Below are 6,000 nucleotides of genomic sequence, written 5' to 3'. Positions count from 1 at the left end.
CCAGGGGGCAGAGGGTCATAGTGGTATTTAGTGAGTAGACATTAGAAATGCTGCTAAAAATGCTACAATGCACAGAGAAGCCCCCCACAACAAATGATCTGGCCCAAAATGTCAATAGGCTGAGGTTGGGAAACTCCATTGTAATGAATAAATGAAGCAAAAAATGCAAGATTCTATTACTTATATATGTATACCTTCTGACAAGTTAAAAATTTGTGCTGAGAGAGAGAGAAAGCAAAAAGATGTATTTTGTGACTTTTCTTTCTTTTGCCTCTTTTTTTTTGCTCACATTTTTCCATGGACATTTCTCTTGTTTCGTCAGTTAGTGGTCAGTAGGGTCCAATAAAACAACCACATCTTATGCAGAAGCTCTGACTATTGTCATAATAAAACTAGAACATTGTGCCCAATATGGCAACACTATTCCTGATTCATTTTCATCTTTTTTTTTTCTTGGAAGATACTTAAATTATTTCTAAGAGGCTTTGTGTTTGTCTATCAATATAAATTATATGCAAGATGTGGGCTGATTTGGGCTGCAGATAGACTAAATCTAGAGTCCTGTTACAAAGATACTAGCAAGATCATAACTTTTAATTATGACTGGCAGGGATCATCCATTTCCTGTGTTAGGTCAATTTTACCAAAATAAAAAAAAATTGAAAGAAAATCTTGAAAATGTACCACAAGGCCTTGTATCCCCCATCTAGACTAGTCACAATTTCTGCTTCAGCAAGACAGATATCCAACTGTCATCGATAAACTCAGATCATAAATGCTGTACTCATGACCCTTTAAGAGAGGCCTCATCTCTTCTTGTAAACCAGGGTATTGTTTCTCCCATCGAGAATCCATTAACATGTGGCAGCACAAATGCACAGGTGCAAAGGCACAAAGACAAGCGATGACACTGCATTTTGGGGAGCAATAAAAGCCACATGAATGTTGTGAACTCAGGTCTATAGACGAGAGCAGTTGGACAATGTTCCTGGGAAAGTAATCAACAATCCAAGACAAGAAGGCCATTTTAGCTGTGTTTTAGCCAGGGAAATCACTCTGGTTTGTTATTTTTAAATATTTCATGGTAGTGGTAGAGGGTAAGGACCTTAAGACTGATCAGCCATAAAGTGAGCCCTCAATATAGTCACTGAGCTGAATTAGTTAATACTTGGGTGGTTACTTGAGGTGAAACAGTTGACTTCCCATTGTTCTGGAGGTAAAAGCCCAAATCCTTTACATGGTATGCAAAGCTGGCTTTCTGTCAGTGCCTTGAAGCCTGTCCTCTGCCGCTAGGGCCCTTACTGAAGCTCTTCTTTCAGCCCAAATTTTCACGTAATAAGTTCATAATTCAGATTTAGCCTAGAATCTACCTCTTATGGACATCTTCGCTGGTCATCTGACTATAACATACATATCTCTCTTTTACATTACCTCTTGTGCTTTTAATTTTATATTAATTGATGTATTTAGTGACTTTCCTATAAGACTGTAAACTTTATAATAAAGACAGGGACTGTGACAATTTCTGCTCACCAGTTTATCTCAGGTGTCTCTACATAGTACCCACTATATATTGGGCTCTCAATAAACTATCATGGAATAAAGAAATACATAAATGAATAAATAGATGAGTCTATACATCCTGTATTTTCTCAGGCCATTCCTCTTATGGAAGTATTTTGAAGTCTAGTAGAGGACATTGATATTTGAGCATACAAAGAAAAATAAATATGAACAATGGATTAATAATGTTACATAAAATAGTTATAAGAACACTGAAGGAGGAGCATCTATAGATTTTTTTTTTACCCCCCTAGGGAGCAGGGTACCAGATTCAATTTGCTTACCACATTCTAGTCAAAACATTCTTCTTTCTGTTGTTTATTTGCTTGTCTTTCAAACACGACAAACTTGTTTTATATTTTATTAGGTCCATTGTATTTTATTTCACATATTTGAGCCTTTACCTGTATCCCTCTGTCTCTCTCTGCTCATTCAGTTCTTCCCTCAAGAATCATTTCCTAAGAGGCATCTTCCTAACAATCAAGCTTACGGTACTCCTCACTCTTCCTTGGCATTTTTAGACTGTTAGCCTGCTCTTACTTTTTCATTGCACTTATTACTATTTTAAAATGTATTTCTTATTAATTTGTTTATTTTCTGTTTTTTCAACCATCTAGAATTTACCATGAGGGGAGAAAAATTTTCTGTCATTTTCAGCATGTTCTCCCTGACATCTCAAAGAGGGCTTGGGACCTAGAAAACACAATAGTATATTTTGAGTGAAAATATGACTAGATAAAGGATGAATGCATTAGTGGAGAAGACTTTGCAGAAATTCTAAAATCTGAGTTTGATCTCACAGGGTGAAAATAATTTCCTAGTCAAAAAAGAAGACAAATCTGAGTCAGAACAAGTAGTGTGAGCAGTCACTGAGGCGTAAGGGAGTTGTAGTGTATTGGGAGTTTTTTTTTTTTTTCTGAAGCATCATATGTGTCTGGTCAGGGGCCAGAGACAGACTGCAAAAATAGAAAGGTGGGAGCAGGGTAGAGTATAGAAAGACTTCAAAGTTCATAAATTCATCTTCTCTTCTCTGAGCAATAGGAAGTCACAGAAGGCATTTAGTCTGGTAAATGAAATGATGCCCTTTGCATTTTAGGAAGATCAATTCAGCAGTTGGATGGAAATGAAATGGAAGAGAAAGTGGCTGCTCGCCAAGAAACCAGCTAGAAGACTGTTGCCAAAGTCCAGGGAGTATTTGTAAAGCATCTCCTCCAAGACTCTGTTTTATTTTCTTTAAAATGTAAACCTGACCATCTTAGTGTTACAATAAGCCTTAAAAATATCTATTCTTCTCTCACTATTTTGTTTATTTTGGGGGAATTAGTAGTTTTTATTCCAAGTTTATAAATGTAGGTAAGTGTAAAGAGAAAGAGGAATAAGAAAGATCAGAGACGTTTTCTTAAGCCTGTTCTATTTAATATCCATGTTATCAAAGGTTAGACTATATAAATGCATTTATAAATAGAGGATAAAAAGACACCAAGATAATACACATAGAAAAGCTAAGACCAGGGTATGGAGGCCAAGAGAAGGTGAGTATTAACATATGAGACTCAAATAGAAATTATAGGAAGGTATATATGGACGAAAAAGAGTGATATTAAAATTAGGAGTACTGGCAGGTGTCAGAGTGACAAAGATGGTTATGAGGGCAAAGATGTTGATACAAATGCAAGAACCAGGGACTCAGCCCCACCCAGGCTCAGATTCGGACTCTGATCTCACTAGCAGCATGACACCGAGTGAGACTATTCTTTCCCTCCCTCAATTTACTTCCTGTATCTCTAAAATGAAGGCATTGGTCTCAATGTGCTGTTAAAAGCAGGGGTCCTCTGCTTCCTAAAATACTTCAAAGTAATGATGTAGCTATGAGGACTACATTCAACGTTTTAGAACTCTAAAAGGAATTCTACATTTTCTGATGATAGCACTACAGCAGTTATCTACAACAGCAGAGTTCTTTTTCATGTCTGAAAATATGACTCATTGTAGTCATTTTGTGTCATTGGTGGCTCTGATTAGTGATTATATATTTTGGATTCACAAAAATGGAAACATTATTGCTGCATTGAAATTTTTAATTCCCAGACAAAAGTTTACCAAACATGGAGCAGTGGAAATGTCCATAATCAGAGATGTCTGAGAGACAGGCTCAGATTTTTGGGGGCCACATGATGAATGGAGATTATTTCACCTCTTTCACTGGATTACTTCTTAGAACTTTCTAGGAAAGAAAAACAATACAGTTTTTATTTGATAGCCTCAAAGAGGCACCTATCAGAAGATTTCCTCAGCAGAACGGTGAAGAGTTAATATTTTAGGAGAGGAAGAGCTATTCCTCTACCCTCTAGGTTCTTCTGGCTGATCTAAGAATTAAATTGACATGAGATAGAATAACAGGAGAAAATCAAACAAATTTTTAGTAACAGGTATACATGGGAGAAACTCAGGAAATCTGAGTAACTCACCAAAACGGCTGAAGCCACCACGTTAAATACCATCTTCAGCTAAAGACAAAGGAGGATATTGGGGTAGTATTTTGGAACTTCAAAGGGAAGGCAGACAATTCACCTGGAGATGGAAAAGCAAAAGATTGGTAAACAAATGTTTGCCATACCTTGCAAAAACAATGGGACATGGAGAGAACTTTGATTAGATGAGCCTTGCTAGGTTCTCGCCTGTATAGCACTCCTAGTTTATATTATACTATTGTTATATTATGGTATTAGCTCCTTCCTGGGACAGGCTTTCTATTTTAAATTCTTTTAGGCAGTTAGGGGGAAGGTCAAAGTTTCTTTTTGAGTCTTTTGTTCTTAAAAATAATTATGCCAGAGAGAAACATTTTGGGGTGGCAAATTTTAATCCCCCACGATATTATGAAGTGTTAATTTGTGAGAGGAAAAGACAACCAGGTACCTTGGAGCTGTTTTGTCATCCTGCCTGCTGAAGTTTCCCATGGATGGTAAGGCTCTGTCTCTGAGATTAGAAGAGCTCTGCATGGATTTTTCTTATGCCTTTGGAACTACTTTGTTGACTTTATCCATGAAATAAAATATTCTATTTCGGAAACTTCTCATTTTCCCCCAGTGGTGGAGGGTGCATGCTTTCTCATCCTATTTACTTGGCAAGCAAGCCTACTTTTCTTTTGATAGAAAATAATTTGGAGCATGTAGAAATGTTGGCCTTTGGGGAAAACAGGCTTTGAAAGTTTGTCTAGGGCATTGTAGGACACTATTTTAGGAGCAAATGTGGCCTGAGAAAATGACAAAATGTGGAGGGGTATTAATTGGCATCAGAACAAGCTCTGAAGCCTTCTGAGAGATGGCCTAGTGTTACACATACATGATCAACACATATTGGGCTTTGCTGGAACAGTCTTGGTTTATGTCTTTTCCTCTAGGCTAATTATTTTTTTTTTTTTAAGATTTTATTTATTTATTTATTTCCCCCCAAAGCCCCAGTAGATAGTTGTATGTCACAGCTGCACATCCTTCTAGTTGCTGTATGTGGGACGCGGCCTCAGCATGGCCGGAGAAGCGGTGCCTCGGTGTGCGCCTGGGATCCGAACCCCGGGCCGCCAGCAGCGGAGCGCGTGCACCCAACCGCCAAGCCACGGGGCTGGCCCCTCAAGTCTAATTATTAATAGGGCCCTCTTTCACTGTCAGAAGAGTCCCACATTGATGATATACTATATGCAGTCGGTCCTCCATATTTGCGGCCTCTACATCCCGGTATTCAACCAACTGCGAATCCGGTTGTACTATGTTTACCAACCGCGGTTGGCTCAATCCGCGGATAAGAGAGAGATGAATCAGAGACTTGAGCTTCTGCAGATTTTGGTATCTGCAGAGGGGTCCTAGAACCAAGCCCCCATGGATACCAAGGGATGACTCTATTCACCCTATTTAAATGGGGGTAGATCCAGAACTCTAGCTACTTCAAAAGTTTCTTTCAGCTTCTGCTCCATGACTCAGGGACCTACCCAGATGGGGATCTCTCTCCTCAATGTGGCTTTTGGCATGGTACTTAACGCTACCTCTCTGATTCACCTGATCCCAATTCACCTGGGAATTAGATTTGAGTTGCCCTATCTGGAATTGTAGCCAGCCCTGGTGGTCTAGTGGTTAAGATTGTGTGCTCCTGCTGCTTCAGGCTGGTTTGTTTCTGGTCTGGGAACCATACCACCCATCTGTCCGTTGTCATACTGTGATGGCTGGGTGGTGTTGTGAATACTGAAAGCTTTGCCACCGATATTCAAATACCAGCAGGGTCAACCGTGGTGGACAGGTTTCTGTGGAGCTTGCAGACTAAGACAGACTAGGAAGAAGGACTTGGCCACCCACTTCCGTAAAAATTGGCAACGAAAATCCTATGAATAGCAGAAGAGCATTGGCTGATACAGCACCAGAAGTTGAGAGGATGGCACAAAAAGACCCA

Source organism: Diceros bicornis, chromosome 32, assembly GCF_020826845.1.
Source record: "Diceros bicornis minor isolate mBicDic1 chromosome 32, mDicBic1.mat.cur, whole genome shotgun sequence".
NCBI classification, from domain to species: Eukaryota; Metazoa; Chordata; class Mammalia; order Perissodactyla; family Rhinocerotidae; genus Diceros; species Diceros bicornis.
The sequence above is the reverse complement of the archived record's forward strand: the minus strand, read 5'-3'. Positions refer to the sequence as shown.